Source organism: Apium graveolens, chromosome 4, assembly GCF_009905375.1.
Source record: "Apium graveolens cultivar Ventura chromosome 4, ASM990537v1, whole genome shotgun sequence".
NCBI lineage: Eukaryota > Viridiplantae > Streptophyta > Magnoliopsida > Apiales > Apiaceae > Apium > Apium graveolens.
In genome coordinates this window covers 97,866,289-97,883,681 of record NC_133650.1, presented here as the reverse complement: position 1 = coordinate 97,883,681, position 17,393 = coordinate 97,866,289, and positions in this window count along the sequence as shown.

The window sequence follows — 17,393 nt, the reverse complement described above, 5'->3', positions numbered from 1 at the left end:
CGAAGAGGTGGAGGTGGAATAAGTGGTGGAGATAGGAGAAAGAAAACTACAACTTTTATAAAGAAATTGACTACTGTGACAACCACTGAAAGACAAATTCTGGCAGTCACAAATGCTGATGATGACTAGGCTGAAAGGGTTGTAGAAGCTGATGTTGAAGCAAGTCAATTCATGCAAATTTTGAAGGTGAAAGGAAGAAATACAACTCTATTCTACAAGGATCCCAAAATTATAGCCCTTGATTCTGAGGTAAGTAAAAGGATTTTCGAAAAAGAAAATCCTGGAGTTGATCTTGAGCAATTGAGGTTGATGGATGAAGAACTCAAATCACTGAAACCAGTAAATACTAATATTGTCTCATTATATGATGATGTTCCTGTAAGACAAAGACCAACTAAATAAGTGGTAATCAAAGAAGTCAGCCAAACTACAAATGCTGAAAGACCTGTTCTAAGGTCTTAAGCCATTTTAAATGCTAATAGGAGTTATAAAGGGGAAAATAAAGTTGGTGAATCCTCAAATCTTGCACTGGAAGATTCCAAACATCTCAACCCCTGACAAAGTTCGTGTTGAAGATATTCCAGTAAATACTGATGAAAAAGCAAGATTAACCACTGACATTGCTCAAGTTAAGGAAACAGAAATTCAACCAGTCACAACCTCTGATACTACTCATGTTGATGATAGTATTGCTCAAGACATAAAAGATGACCACACTATTTCAGAAGGAGACTCAAACTTTGATGAAGAGAGTTTAAAAGCTAATAAACCAGAACTTACCTTTGAAGAAAAGAAAAAGCTATTGTGGGGAAGTAAGACACTAGCACCAAAGAGGGATTCTTCTGAGATCATTAATAAAATCTATAGTGGTAATTTACAAGCTAGAATGGCTGGTAGAAGAGGTGGCTTGGGTCTTCCAAATACTGATAACTTTACAGAAAATGCTTTGATTCTAAGGGAGCCTGGAAATCTGACAAGGATAAGTATGAAGCGTGAAGATCTATAGAAGATTATTTAAGTACAAATTGTGCTTGATTTGTTTGAAAAAAATAAGCCAAAAGAAAAGATGTTGTGTTTTCTTGAGTCAGGAAAAAGGTTGAAGATTTCACAAGAACAAATGAGAGACAAATCATGGAAGAAGTTGAAATAATCATAACTTTACTAAAGGTAATCAACTCTACAACTGTTAGGTGGTCTGCTTATTTGAAAGACTTGGTATCCAGGAAGCAGAAAGGAGTGCTCATCAAATCAAAATACATTCCAAAGTATATTGATGAAAATGGTCAAACTGTTGATATGCCTAAAAGAGGAGCAAGGGTAACTACATCTATTGGGATAAAAGTTCTTACTTTTAATCCAAATGGGAAGAAAGTTGGATTTATGGAATTGGATGACTTGTCACTTGGCAGATCCAACATTCATGATCTCAGAGCAGCTATCTATCAAAATGATGAATCTACAGAAGAAATGAAGGATATCAAACAGAGAATGGAAATATATTTGAATGTTCTTGAACAAAATCTATTCAATAAATTCTTTGATGATACTACTGGCTTTGCCAAAGTTGAAGACTGGAGATAAAGTCTGATACACTGACTGTACTGTATACTTGTTAATATTTCTGCATTTAGATAATTTTGACATCATCAATTAGGAACTTGTACATAGTTTACTTAATGCATAAGTTGGAGGAGATTGCTGAAAATAGTTAATGATATCATAGTTTTCTACTGGAAGATATCAGAGTTTGCTACTAGAAGATATTACAGTTTGCTATTGGAAGTTATCTGCGTTTATGAAGGCTATCAGTATTTGTCTATCATCATCTGTCAAGACTGATTTCCAGGAAGTAATTGATTCCATCTAGAAGACTTTAATTTGCAGAGATATGTCGGTGTAAGACTTTAATTATTGTAACAATCAATAGTTGGATATGTATTAGGATTCCTCATTCACTTGTAACATATCTTCTGGATTGATTATGTCATTGTGCAGTATATAAGCACATGTTAGGTTAACACTATAGGTGTCGAGCATTGATATATCATACAAATAACCTAGCAGCTCTCAATGATATATGTTCATCCTTTGAGAGAGTATTGTAATCAGTTTTTATTCATTAATATAAAAACTGTTCTTATCTGTTGAGTTCTTTAATTCGATTTAATTATTTAATTGTATTCACCCCCTTTATAGTTGATTTAAGGCCTAACACCTTGCTCACTTGAATTATCACTCTTCTTACGAAAGAGCTTCTCAGTATTATCTTCAAACGGTTCAAGATGTTCACCATAAGTGCGCGTATTGACCATGTACCTGCGAACATGAAATTTTTAAACCACACTAATTAACAAAAACTAACATAAAATAAAAATAAAGAAAATTCAATCCCTGATAGCAGCGCCAAAAATTGATGTGACTCAACTTAAATCTCTTTTTGTGTCATTTGTAATTTAGAGTAAATAGGGTATCATTAATGTTATTCCCTAACAATATAACAATAGAATCACAGAAGGGAGGTTGAATGGAATTCTAGTTACTTTTTGCTTTTCTGAAAAATTCTTACTTAAATATACAACTGTGTTTGGGAATATGCAAGAATGCAAATAAATCTTTAAAAGTATTCTACTAACACAAAGTAAATAAAAACAAGTTTAAAAACTTTCTGGTGGATTTGTCTTTCCACCAGAGATGTATATTGAAGAAATCTCTGTGATGCAAAATGCACACAGCTGCTTACAAGTATTCTTTATGACTTAGAACTTGAGAGTACTAAAGATACAACTTACTTGTTCTACTTGTTGTTCTAGTTAAGTTCTAAGATACTTGATACACTTGGTATATATATTCACCAACTACATTGCATCACAGAGTTCTTAAAGTAATATATATCTCTGGTGGATAAATTCAATCCTCCAAAAAGTTTTTAAATACTTGTATTTGATTGCTCCAATACTTTTATTCCGCACCTTAGCCAAATCAAACATTGATATACATTCATAGTAGAACAATTCTTAAAATTGAAAAAGTAGCCATAATTACATTCAACCCCTATTCTGTAATTCTTCGTTAGATTCTTCGTTAGATTGTTTGGGAATAACAATTGGTATCAGAGCAAGCTCTTGAAGAACAAAGAGTTTAAAGATCACAACAACTAACAAGATGAACATAAAAGATATTCATTGAAGGCTTGACTGACTTATCAGTTGAGGGAGTATGAGTTATCCGTTGAAGCTTGTAGAGTTATCCGTTGAAGCTTGTAGTATAGCAGTTGAAGATGTTTCCATAACAGTTGATACGCTTTCACTTATACAAAAGTACAAGGCATTTTATATTTATACTTAACCCACCTATTTTGTATATCTTGCTAGTAGTCAACATGGCTTATAAATAACTAAAACTCCCAAACCCTTAAGATAATATAATATACAAAATATGCTACATACTTATTTACATAAGCTACTCCTTTAACGGATAGACTAGCTGGGGTTATCCATTGAAGGCTACAAATTGACACTTAATAAATCTACATAAGGTGTTTTGTTGAATTATCATCAAGACTACAACATATTCCTAACAATTTCCCCTAATTTATGTCTAATGGAATTATAGGCATAAATTTAGGTTGACTTGATGATGACAAAACACCTTATAAAGATAATACATTGAACATTAGATAAATTGTAAAGTGCTACATTTAATAGAACTGTACAAAGAAGGTTAAAGAAAGTTTACATGCCATTATCAAGATGCTCCTCTAGACTGAGCATATCATTTTCTTTTCCTTGAATCCCTTGTTTTCCTTCCCAATTTCTTATTGTTTTTCTCAATCTGGAGTTGAAATTGTCTGTAGAATTCAACTTTATTTTCTTCATTGATATCCAGCATCTCCTGCATCTCTTTGAGAGTTTCATTACTTAATATTTTAAGCTGGTCTTCAATTCTAAAAAATCTTCTAACATACTTTTCATCTATAAACTCCATGATCCAGTAAGGCTTCACGTGCACTCTATCCCCAGTGTTTGGAATAGTTAGAACCCTTGGTAGTGCACTAGGATCTCTCCAGCTTTTTCTGATTTGACTTATTTTCTTGAGTATTTCTGACTTAGCAACCTTTGAGAATCCAAAGTCTTTCTTTATTGCAGAAAATACCTTAACTAAAACATTATAGTTTTTATTGAGAATCTTATAGAAAGGCCATCTTATCTCATGACCACCCTTGTATTTGAATATCAATCTCTCTGGAAGTCTGAAAGTAGCATCAAATCCTCTTACTTCTTCCAATTCATCCAGATAGAGATCAATATCAGAAAATTCTTTGATATCACAGATGTAGAGTTGATCATCCTTGCTGACAGTAGGCTTTGGTTTTGAGATGGCTTTGGTTGGAGGTAGGGTTGGCTTGCTCTTCCTTCTTGAAGTTCTCTTATTTGTTGGCAATGGTATGTTTAGATCAGGAATTGGTAAACTCTCCCAATCTATAGGTTCATCTTTTGGTACTATAGGTTCACCATGAAAGTTTACCTCAGGATTGACCTTGATTTCAGTTGTTTCCATAGTTGGCACAGTTGGTTGACTTGCATAAATATATTAATATAGCTCACTTTCCTTTTCTGAAGCTTTGCTTGGTCTCTTTGCTATCATCTTTACCATTTTTTCTGTTTGCCACTTAGGATTCTCTTCTTTTTCTTCATTAGCCAATTTCTTCTCAGTTGTAGTAGCAGGCTTCTCGATTTTCTTTTGAGCTCCCTTATCAGTCTGCTTTTTCTTTGACTTTGTCTTCAATCTCAAATTGTCTTCATGCTTAGCTTCTACAAACTTGGAATGCCCACTCATTATACAGACCAGTTTACCATGTCTGTAAATTCTGGCTATCCTCTTTCTTAACAATGCATCCTTGGTAGTCTTGTAGCTAGAATAGATTTTCCCATAAGTTTCGTCTCGTCAGGCCTGGGAGGTGAGTAATCAATCTCCATTGGGTGTTTGCTTGAAAAGCTAAAGGTTGAAGGTTTAGACTTGAGCACCACAACATACTTGAGTTCACTTACACTTGATGTTTCTCCCTTTTCACCTTTCCCCAGCTTCAATTCATCTATGGTAAGAGGCTTCAACTGCGTGCATTGCTTCACATATCTTGATTATTTTGCAGTTGAGCCAAATACTTGAGCTATCCTTGCATCTATCCTTTGTTTCTTCTCTTTAAGCTTCAACCTAGCTGCAGCTAGATTGATGAGGTCTATGTTGTCCAACTCCCCTTTGACTGATGGATTTGGCATAGTAATAGATGGAACTATTACCTTAGAGACTTTAACATGCACATCCTTCTCCCCCTTTTTGTTATCATCAAGTAGAAGTGGAGAGGTTGAAATTTGTGCAGCCACCAGTTATTGGAGCAATTGAGTTTGAGTTTCTTGATTGTGAAGTATCTTGGCCACTGAGTCTTCAATATTAAACATTCTTGTACCCCAAGCCTCAACTTTTCTTGCTAGGTCACTTTCCTTCCTGAGCTTTTGCTGTATTTCTCTCATTGTGGTTGCAGGAAGCTTCTCATCTAGCCTTGTGTACATGTTCTTATTGACTTCATCAATTGAGAGTTTGAGACCATCCAAATCTAGATCTTGTTTGAGATGTTGAATTCTGTGAAGTTTTAGGGACTCTAGATGGGCTTGAAGAAGTGACCTTGTACCATCATTAGTAGTTGCTGCTAGAGCTGTTTGAGTTAGATTGATTAGCTTGAAAAGTATGGAGTTGAAGTGATGAGAGTTACACTCCTTGCTAAGCATCCAGTCACGAGTATCTGTTATAATACTAGGGCCCGCATCTCCCCCTATGTTCATGCCGGTATCTTCACCAAAATCTTCATCAAACTCATCATCATCGGCTCCAAAATCATAATCAACATCAACTGTAGGAGGCAAGGTTGAAATTGCATCTTTGGCCCTTTGCATTGATTCAATTGTGTGAACTAAATTCAATGTCCTGTCTGCCTCTTCATTGCCCTGAACAACCAGTGTTTGGTAGGCTAGAACAGGATGAGTAAATATCTCAGCATCCAAGGAAATAGAATCTATAACAGCTCTGCATTCTTGCTGATATAGTCTTTCCTTTTTAGCATCACTGACATCCATTGACTCACTAGCAATGGTTGCCACCCTTATTTCTCCTGTACATGCATTTCTCTCATTTTCTCTATATTCGGGCATCAGGGGTTCCCCCTCGCTCACTGTCCTCACACCCTCACCTTCACCTACTAAGGTGGAACTCCTCTCACTCACTTTTGCCATACTGGAAGAAATAATGTACAGTTCACTCCCTTCCCTCAATCCTAGTAATGATTGAACAACTAGTAAGTCATTTGCACTTGTAATATATTTTGAAATATCAAGTGTTTGTGCAGTGACTGTCAACTGCTGTGAAATAGCAGTTGAAGGTGTAGTTGTGACTATCAATGAATAACTGATGTGAAGCTATCCGTTAAATGACAATCACTTATCAACAAATGATGGATATCCATTGATGAAGAATATATAAGAGGAATAGAACTTAAAATTATTATTGAGTCTGTGGAGATTAATTTTAAGTTTTGGTGCACATACCCCTCAACAGTTTGAGAAAGAAATGGCAAATGTTCCAATAAATCATCAATTATGTGATGATCACTTGTTTGATTACTGGGCTCCTTCATGAGTTTTAAGAGATGGAGAATCAGGAATTGATGTAAAAATCATGTCCATATTTGGAGAGATGGTTGGAGAGTTTTGTGTTTGTGGTGTATCAACTGTTAAAGAGTGGGACTGTGACTCCATATTAACTGGAGCCACATCAAACTAAATTTGAGATGGTGTAGATACCAAGTTTGCATAGTGTGTGCACCATGTGACTCCCCCATGGTTTTTGACTTCTTCTTTCTGATATAAGTTTGAGCTAGGTCTTCAGTGTCCCTACCCCTTTTGTTCCGTTCTCCTGGTTGGGAGCTTATTTTGTTAGGTCACACATACTGTAGAAGGGGGTTGAATACAGTGTCTAGCACAATCAAATCGAATTAAGAACACAAGTATGAAACACATATTAATCTTATTAATAAAACAGTATTACAATGGAACCGTCCTCTCTCAGTGATGAACAAATATCACGAGAGCTGCTAGGGTTACAATGAATAATATTCTCGATTAAGATAACACATATAGTGTAAACCCTATGTCGTGTTTATCTAGACACACAGTTACAAGATAATCTTGTAATTGATATCGAATATGATTCTACATCCTAAAATATATCAACTAGTTATCTTTTCTTCCAAGTATTCTATTCTTCATAGAATTCTTCTTCATGCATATCTCTTCTTGTTTTAGTCTTGATCTTCTTTCCTTTCAATCAGCCGCCTTCCTTATCTGAAAGTCTCCTTAAGTCCTGATATTATCTCCTGATAAATATCTTCTGATAACTTAAGTTCTAACAACTTAAGTTCTGATATCTTAAGTCCTAACTTCAGTATAAGTACTGATTTCCAGTTAAGTCCTGATTTGTCCTGTTATTTAAGATCTGAAAAACTAAACACAAATCATCATTAGACATGATATCACAAATATATCTAACAATCTCCCCCAACTTGTAAATTAGCATAATATACAAGTTTAACAGATATTTGATGATGTCAAAAACATTAAGTACAAATGCATGAGAATTTGACTAGATAACTACAACTTACAGTCCTTACAACTTTACCATCCTTAAAGTCTGATATCAGCTTCAGTCTGTATATCCTTCAAAATTTAAGCAGTTGTAGATCTTTGACTTGGCTTCAGTTTTTGATCTCTTTGATGTCAGGAGTTGTTCTGAGATAGTTCTTCAAAAGTGTTCTCTCAGCATATTCAAGTTCATTGACCATCCTCTTTTTAGCATTTTTCAGTTCAACTGTATCTTCACTAGTTTGAAAGATAGCAGCCATGAGATCATTTATTTTTTGCTTTCCTTATATCCTGATCTAGTCTGATGATATAGGCTTTATCAGACTCTAGATTGAATTCAAGTCCCTTAATACCAGAAAATGTAGTGATGATTTTAGCAGTATTAGGCTTCATTTCAACAATATCTCCACTGTGAGATCTGTACATAGGACAGTATGGTCTGTCAGACTTTACAGAGTAAAGCCTCTTCTGTCTTTGAATATTTGATTTTAAATAACCTGCAGCACCTTCTGTTGATCTGTTTTTCACTTGAAGTAGAAATAGAACATGTTCCAGTTCTTCAAAATACTTCAATGGAATAGCATTCTCCCTGATCTGGAATACCCTCCCATCTGTCATAAAGTATAACATGATATCTTCTTTCAAAACAGAGTGGTAAACCATTTGTACATATTCAAGTTGATTCAATCTTTTAGGAGTTGTTCCTACTCCTGGTTCACTTAAGGAAGTTGGATCATTGGTAGTATTGTTTACTCTCTTCTCTTTAGAACTACCCAATCCTGATTTGTCTCTAGCTTCCTTTCCTCTAATAACTCTTACATCAAAACCACTTGATGTAGTCTTCAAAAGTTGAGTAGATTGTTGAGCTTTGGTAAAACCAGGTAGTAACATCCTTGAAGGTTTAACATGAGCAATGTCAGAGGTTCCATTTTCTTTATCTTCTAATATCAAGCCAACTTGAGCTATGTCAGAGGTTGCTTGCTTCACTGTAATATCAGATTTTACTAAGTCCTGATCTTGAACAACATGAGCTCTGTTAGAGGTTGTTTGAATATCCTTTTTCTTCAAAATCAGACTAGTATCTTCATCATTAATTATTTCTTCATCCATGATTGGCATGTATACCTTTACAGGTTCATCAATTTTTGCTTTGCCCTTGGATCTTGGATCTACCTCCACTTGTGATTTGGCCTTGGTTGCCTCAGAAATTGACTTTTCTTTTATCATAATGCCCTTAGTCTTAGGTGACTTCTTTTCCATGACTTGAGCTGTAGAATTTGACTTGACATTTTCTGCTTTAAATCCAGCTTCTTCTTCCTTCAGACTTTCAATATCCATGCCTGGATTGTCCTTTAGGAATAGTCTTTTGGAAATCTCTTCATCAAGTTACAGAGTTTGATCACTAGAACTTATTCTTTTACCAGTATCAGAACTTATTCTTCTCCCAGCATCAGAACTTGTTCTTTGACTTGTAGTTCCAGCTCTACCCCTTTCAGAGTTTGCCTGATCATCATTTCCATCATCCTTACCCTTCAGTACTTGACTAGATTTGCATTTGGACTTAATCACTTTCTCCCCCTTTTTGGCATCAGCAGGTAGAAGAAGAGAGACAAGCAATTCCACTGAGGATTGGATCTCATTGAGTTGAGTTTGCTGAGAAGCTTGATTCTTTAGAATTTCAGAAATCTGATCTTGTTGCTTCTCCTGAGTCTTTTCAATATACCCAATTCGATCAAAGGCTGGCTTAAAAAACCTATTCTTTTCTAATTTTACATTCATATCTTGTTGGATAAGTGATTCTTGAATTTTGTTCACCTTGTCATGAGTTATTGAGTGTTGACCTTGAAGGTGCCTAGTACTCAATGCAGTAACTCTCAACTGTGCCTTGAAATCATCATTTCATCAGCTTTGGCCAGGTGCTCAGCAAGAATTAATTTAGTAGGAACAAAATTAACTTTGTTCCACTCCTTAGTCTACTCCTTTCCTCTAGGAGTTTCACTCCAAGGTACTGGTGCATCCTCTCTAACAAACTTCTTGATTAGATCAGCTTTGCATGGAGCTTGTTGAGGTGCATGTCCAGATGGACCAGCAGCATCAACATATACATCTGTAGCAGTTTCACCAGTAATTTCAGCATTGTCAGTATCAGAACTTACAGAGCCTGCAGTATCAGCATCCTATGATAGAATAACAGTATATGAGGCTATAGAGGTTTCAACATCATCCTCTAAATTCTGATCTGCAACTAAGTTCTGATCAACATCCAAATTTTGATGCCCACCAACAATCTAATCTTCATCATCTAGATTCAGAACTGGTGTTGTTGGAATATTTACACTGAAATCAGCATCCAAAATTGGTGTTGTTGGTGGAGTAACTTGAGTGGGTGGAGCTTCCAAGTACAGAACATCAGGTACAACAAAGTTATGTATGTCTATTTTAGCACTTATAACTGGGTCTTCAGCATGTATTGGATTAATGATAGGAGACGCAGGAGGTGTAGGAACTTGCTCTGGAATATCCTCTTGCTCTTGAATAGGAGACTTTTGAGCTTGAGTAAAGTCTGATTCAGTTGTGGGAAGTAATTCAACTACGATAGGTTCTGTTGGGATCAGAGATTTCTGACCCCCTTCCTTAGCTGCTGCTTCCAGAATTTCTTCAGAGTGTGATGATTCACTTACAGCCCTCATGACTCTTTGCTTTTAAAGTCTCTTTGCTGAAGTTGAGACTTTGGGAGCTTCATCATCAGTATTTAGCTTTCTAAGCCTTTTGAGGGGCCTAAAACTCCCAGTTTCAGTATCTTTCTGAGAAGGGATCTTCTCAGCTTCTACAACAACAGGTTCTGATATTGGAACCTGTTCCTCACTATCTGACTCATCTCTCAGAATAATTCTCCTTCTCTTCTGCTGAGACTGAGGCACAGACTGTGTCCTCTTGGGATTTGAAGATGAAGGCTTCACTGGATGTGTTGAAGGTTGTGATTGTGTTTGAGGCTGGTGAGAGATGGTATGTTCTGATGGTTGTTGTGTTGGTTGTGATGAGTTGGTGGGTTGGACATCAGGATAGACAGATGTATAAGTTTGTGGATCAGCATTTACTAAGATTTGTTTTACTTACTAAGGAATCTGTAAGGGTCTCAACACTTGTTTCTTATTGTCAGCATTTAACAAATCATTAAAGGCCCTTTTTGCAAGCTTAAAGGGTGAAATTAAATCACTGGCTGGTTGGGGTTCATCAGCACAACAATAAGTATATATAAGCTGACATAATCTAGCAGAGTATACTACATTCCTATCCTCTGTCATCCTATCCCCTATAAAACCTAGCACAACACTTGCAAAATCAAAATGAGTTTGATGGATAAGGGCATACCCGATTTGCTGACTCATGATGGGAATAACATCAAAGTTGGAGCATTTATTGGCGAATGCCTAGGTGATACAATCAAAGAAAAGGCTCCATTCCATTCTGATATTTGATCTTTTCAGTTGACCCAGCTTTCCCAAACTTTTCTCATAGCCCAGACTGGCCATAAGCTGCTGTAAAACATGATCCTCCACTGTTGAGAATGTACAACCTTCAGGTAAGTGGAGAGCTTTACGAACTGCTCCTGGAGTCACCACATGCTCAACATCTCCTGATGTGAAAATTATGCTTGGTGAACCAGCAACACCACCATTATCAAAAAGCCCAGTTCGCCAAAATGTCAGCACTTGTTTGCTTGAAATAGTTTGGGGTTGGGTCAAAGCATACCCAATCTCACTATTGGCTAATAAATCTTGCACAAAGTGCAGATCTGATAAAGCTTCAGCCTTATTCAAGATTGCAACATAGTTATTTGGTACAAACTTGGCTCCATCAACAATTAAATCCTTGGGCACTAGGTGTTTGATGAAATGTCTATATAGAAAACCGTCAGAAAATGTGAGAGAATAAGAAAAGAGAGAGAGTGAGTAGATTAGAAATTAAAATAAAAGATTTGAAAATCTTTTATCTCTTTTACTTAAACATCCCACGTGACAACAGTTATTGAGAAGTGGAACAGACCTTTACACCTGTCAGCCATGCAGCAGTTAAGACAAAAGTTAATGGGTACGGTAAATAAGTAATGATTACATTGCACGTTCAGTTTTTCAAAAAGAAACTATTCCCACTAAACAAATGATTATCACTGCTTTATCTCACATAAACCAATATTCTGAACAAAAATATAACCGTTTAAGTAATGACTTAAAAGTAAATCAAGTAATAAACACTGCCACGTCAATATCAGAACTTGATTATTATCAGAATTTAAAAGTCATCAGAATATAGCTCCTTAACTCAAAAAGTGAATGTTTATTTCTGTAATTCTTCACATAAATACTGATATGAGTACATCAGAACTTAATCATCAGAACTTCCATTAGAACTTGTCCTCAGAATTTATGCAACTAACACTTAGACTGTTCATCTAAAACAACATTGATCACCACAGTAATTTTCATCATTCATATGGAGTGTAAGTGTGTGCATTAAGATAAATATCAGACAAAGAGTAAAGTCTGATTCACTTCAGTACATCTTAGAAATAAGGCATAACTAAGAACTTTGCTCAAAATCTGTCATTATTCTGAAGTCTACTATAGAATGAGTTCATGCATGAGTCCACCTCATCTGTTTTGTACTCATTTTATGCATCTTTTGAAATTTCTTTTTACAGTGGCTTCTCAGTGTAAGTAAGTAACGACTGCTTATCAGAATTTATGCTATTATCAGAGTATTTCTCCAGTAATCAGAGAATGTGAAAAGTCACCAAGAAAATTTTATTTTGCTTTTCTAATGGATATTACTTAATACCAGCAATGTACTTGGGTCTTCCCTTCCACATACATTTTTCTCTAGATCTCAAAGGAGTACCTGATATTTATTTCTTTTCTTTTTATTTTTCTTTTGATAAGTGAGGCTTATCAGCACTTAGTACATCCATAAGATTTACAAACATCAGAACTTAACAGATAAGAAACATCATTCTAGTTTTTGACTTAGTAATAAGATACACAAAGTAAACATAACTAAGCTCAATATCAGAATTTGCTTGTGTTAAAAGATTTCCACATAAACAATTATTTTAAACATGGGACCTTTAGTATATTAAAGACTACTTGGTCAGCATCTAGCGCAGTTATCCTCATTGGATTGAATAGTCACAGAAACATTCATATCACTATCAGAGTTTAAAAATTCACATCAGACAACAATCAGCACTTAGAAAATTTCAATTTAAGCATAAAATACACAAATATAGTAATATCTGTAAACACTGATCATAAAGTCTTATGTAACAGAACATAAACTAAGCAGATTTAGAGAAAGAACTTGAAACCATTCTAAGTTCATTTACCAATCTTGTAAAAGTAGCTTCACACAGTGGTTTTGTAAGATATCTGCTAGTTGTTGATCTGTTGGAACAAAGTGCAATTCCACTGTACCCTGCATCACATGTTCCCTTATGAAGTGGTACCTAATGCTGATGTGCTTTGTCATTGAGTGTTGAACTGGATTACCTGTCATAGCAATAGCACTTTGATTATCACAGTAAATACGGATTTTAGAATATGTTAACCCATAATTCAGTAACTGATTATTCATCCAAAGAATCTGTGCACAACAACTTCCTGCAGCAATGTATTCTGCTTCAGCAGTTGATGTGGAAATTGACTTTTCTTTCTTGCTAAACCAAGAAACCAATCTGCCTCCAAGAAATTGGCAGCTTCCACTTGTGCTTTTCCTGTCAATTTTGCACCCAGCAAAATTTGCATCTGAGTAACCTATTAGCTTAAAGTCTGATTCCCTAGGATACCACAATCCTAGATCAGCTGTACCCTTAAGGTACTTGAAAATTCTTTTCACCGCTGTTAAGTGAGGTTCTCTTGGAGCTGCTTGAAATCTTGCACAAAGACAGGGAACATACATTATATCAGGTCTACTTGCAGTTAGATAGAGTAGTGAGCCAATCATACCTCTGTAATCAGTAATATCTACTGATATACCAGTATTCTTATCCAATTTTGTTGCAGTGGCCATAGGAGTGGATGCACTTGAACAGTCTTGCATTCCAAATTTCTTCAACAAATTTCTGGTGTACTTAGATTGACAAATAAAAGTTCCTTCTTCATTCTGCTTAACTTGAAGGCCCAAAAAATAGCTAAGTTCTCCCATCATACTCATTTGATATCTTGACTGCATTAGCTTGGCAAACCTTTTACAAAGACTGTCATTTGTAGAATCAAAAATGATATCATCAACATATATCTGCACCAAAAGTAAGTCCTTTCCATGGTTGAGATAGAATAAAGTTTTGTCAATAGTCCCTCTGTTAAATCCACTTTCCAGAAGAAACTGAGCTAATGTCTCATACCATGCTCTTGGAGCTTGCTTAAGGACATAAAGTGCTTTATCAAGTCTGTAGACATGATGAGGAAATTTTGAATCTACAAACCTGGAGGTTGTTCAACATATACCTCTTCTTCCAATTTTCCATTAAGAAAAGCACTTTTCATATCCATTTGAAAGACTTTAAACTTTTTGTGAGCAGCATAAGCCAAAAATATCCTTATGGCTTCCAATCTAGCAACTGGTGCAAATGTTTCATCATAATCAATTCCCTCCTGTGAGAGTATCCTTTTGCAACCAGCCTTGCTTTATTCCTTGTAATTATGCCATCACTATCAGTTTTGTTTCTGAACACCCACTTTGTACCAACAACTGATCTGTTCTTTGGTCTTGGCACTAGGGTCCAGACTTTATTTCTTTCAAATTCATTTAAGTCTTCCTGCATTGCTTGCACCCAATCAGCATCTTGAAGAGCTTCTTCCACTTTCTTTGGTTCAGCCTGAGAAAGAAAAGAGTGATAGAGACATTCATTTGATGTTGCTATCCTAGTTCTTATACCTGCTTCAGGATCTCCAATAATCAAGTCAGGTGTATGTGCTTTAGTCCACTACCTTGCAGATGGAAGATTATCTCTAGAACTGGATGCTCCCCCATGATCCATGCTGTCTCCATCAACATTTTTTGATGCTCCCCCTGAAATTATTCTCTCTGAGTTGGATCCTTCAGAATTTGGGTTTCCAGAATTATCAGAACTTGGCCCATAAGAACTTGATGAATCAAAATTTGAGTTTTCAGAATTATCAGAACTTGGCCCATCAGAACTTGACGAATCAGAACTTGAAGAGCCTATTCTAGGTTCTGATGCTTCTTGAGATGTGGTTGGATCTTCAATATGCTCCCCCTGCACAGGTGCATTTTCCTTTGGCATAGTCACCACAGTTTCAATAACATCAGAGTTTAACCCATCAGAGTTTGCAGTATCAGGATTTAGACTGTCAGGATTTAGACTGTCAGGATTTAGAGAATCAGAATTTAAAACTTAATTCTCAAATCTCAGCTGATCATGATCATTGAAATCTTCAAGTCCTGTAATCTTCTTATCATCAAAAGAGACATTGATAGATTCCATGACAACCCTTGTTCTTAAATTGTAGACTCTGAAGGCTTTTGTGAAAAGTGGATATCCAACAAAAATTCCTTCATCAGCTTTCAGATCAAATTTGGATAGTTGTTCAGGATGAGTCTTAAGAACAAAACACTTGCATCCAAATACATGAAAATACTTCAGATTTGGCTTATTTTTCTTCACTATCTCATATGGTGTCTTTCCATGCTTGTTGATAAGTGTTGCATTCTGAGTAAAACAAGCAGAATGCATAGCTTCAGCCCAAAAATAGATTGGTAACTTTGCTTCATCAAGTAGAGTTCGTGCAGCTTCAATAAGAGTTTTATTCTTTCTTTCAACAACTCCATTTTGCTGTGGAGTTCCAGGAGCAGAAAATTCCTTCTTGATTCCATGGTCTTTGCAGAACTCTTCCATAATCAAATTCTTGAACTCAGTGCCATTATCAATTCTTATGATTTTCACAGAGTCTTTAACCAATTTATCCAGTTGTTTGACATGATCAATCAAAATAGATGAAGTTTCACTTTTTGTGTGCAAGAAATACACCCATGTGTATCTGGTAAACTCATCTACTATGACCATAACATATTTCTTCTTTGCAATAGACATGACATTCACTGGACCAAATAGATCAACATGTAGTAGGTGATAAGGCTCAAGAATTAAAGATTCAGTCTTGCTCTGGAATGAAGATTTTCTTTGTTTTGCCTTTTGACATGAATCACAAAGGCCATCAGGAGCAAATACTGATTTTGGCAGTTCTCTCACAAGATCTTTCTTGACTAGTTCATTTATATTGCTGAAATTTAAATGAGAGAGTTTCTTGTGCCAATCCCAGCTTTCTTCAATTGATGCTCTACTTAACAGACAGATTGCAGAACCATCAGAACTTGTTGAAAGCTTGGCTTCATAAATGTTACCATGCTTGTATCCTTTCAGAACAACTTTGCCTGTAGATTTGCTTACAACTTCACAGTGTTCTTCAAAAAAAATCCACATGATAACCTCTGTCACAGATTTGACTAACACTTAGCAGATTGTGTTTAAGTCCTGAGACTAGAGTTACTTTTTCAATGATGACATTCCCAAGATTGATATTGCCATATCCCAGAGTTTTTCCCATGTTGCCATCTCCATAAGAAACACCTGGGCCAGCTTTCTCCACAAAGTCTGATAGCAGGGCTTTATTTCCAGTCATATGTCCTGAACATCCACTGTCCAGAACTATGATGTTTTTCCTGTTGCCCTGCAATCACAAAGACCACTAATGATTAGTTTTAAGGACCCAGACTTGCTTGGATCCTTTGGCCTTATTAAGTTTGTTAACATTTGCAGCGGATTTAACATCAGAGTTTATGTTAACATTTTTCTTATCAGAATTTACAGTATCAGACTTTGCATCAGAACTTACACCAGAAGGAATAATGCTAACTTTCTTTAAAAAAGGTTTTATTTGATAATAATCATAGTACAAACTATGAAATTCCTTACAAGTATAAATGGAATGCCATAAACTACCACAATGAAAACAAGGATTTTGTGGCCTATATCTAACAGACTGACTCTTAACTCCTGATTTTGAAGGTAAGGAGTTTATGTTTTTATTCTTCCTGCAAAAAGAAGCCAGATGGTTAGAATTTCCACAGTTATAATATTTCTTTCTAGGAGCATTAGGAACAGGCTTATAATCATTGCTTTTATTCACACCTTCCTTTCCATTCCTATTTTTCCTAAGTGGTTTTACCTTGTTTATATTCTTAACATCTTTCAGCTTATGCTTAAGCTGCTTCTTCATCATTAAGCTTATGTTAACTTCAGTTTGCTTATCCTGTTTTGGTTTGTCAGAAGTTAATTTCTCTTTAACTTTTGATTTATCAATATCAGAATTTACAGCTACAAACTTAACATGATTTATCTTTGGCTTTTGTTTAACAACTATAGGCTCAATTTCTACAGTTCCTTTATTATTCTTATCATCTCCACAACCTAAGCCCTCTTTCCAGTTTCCACTACTTAACAAATTCTGAGTTGTTCTTCCAGAGTTAGTCCAAGTCCTGATAATCTCTCTTTCCTTTTCTAACTCAGTTTTTAGAGATTGATTCAATTTTAACACTTCTTCTCTAACATAAAAAGCATCATCTCTTTCTTTCTGAGTTTGACGGAACATAACTAACTCTTTTTCTAAATAGTCATTCATTTTCTTA